Genomic DNA, 742 nt, shown 5'->3' on the forward strand with positions numbered 1-742 from the left:
ATTAAATATATTGGTGGCAGTTGCAGGTTTATCGCACACTGACATTTTAATGTAGCTTATTGTCTAAGAAAATACAGTTCTCTGATTACAGAACACAAATTCAGAACGTAAAACAGTATTGCTTACCCATCCTGCAAAGAATTCAAATAGAACTGCAAATGGAAGGGTTAGCCTCAAACTGTATTTTCAGATTGATGTCTACAAGTCCAATTTAATGTTTTAGGAAGCATATTGTGGCTGTTTTATGTCCATCGTGAGTATAATGATGTTTGAACACCCTTTATTTAGAAATCTTTGCTCTGTTGAAAACTTCAGCAATTCTTAACAATGCTTAACACAGTGAGAGGGGTGTTGGTTGTAGTTATGTTGGCTTAAGGACATAGGCAGATAAGGTTCTTTGGGTAAATCCGATATCTTTTATTAGACCACCTAAAATAGTTGGAAAAAATTCTTCTTTGCAAGCTTTCAGGCACAAACACCCTTCTTCAGGCAGAGGAAGCGTCTGTAAGACAGTGAGACTAGTTCCAGAAACGGTATTTCCCAGTAAATGAACACTGTAAAAACTCAAAATTCTTTGCTTCAGTGTTGAAAGCAGCTTGCATTTTTATTGAGACTTTTGCTGTACAATGGACTGACTTATATTATTCCAGTTTATGAAAAATCGTGTAGTGAAGACTTAAAATACATTCACTTCCGTTACTGCTTTCACTTCTTAGGTTTGTTACACTTCCGAGTGTAAGGT

This window comes from Alligator mississippiensis, chromosome 2 (assembly GCF_030867095.1).
Source record: "Alligator mississippiensis isolate rAllMis1 chromosome 2, rAllMis1, whole genome shotgun sequence".
In the NCBI taxonomy this organism is placed as follows: domain Eukaryota; kingdom Metazoa; phylum Chordata; order Crocodylia; family Alligatoridae; genus Alligator; species Alligator mississippiensis.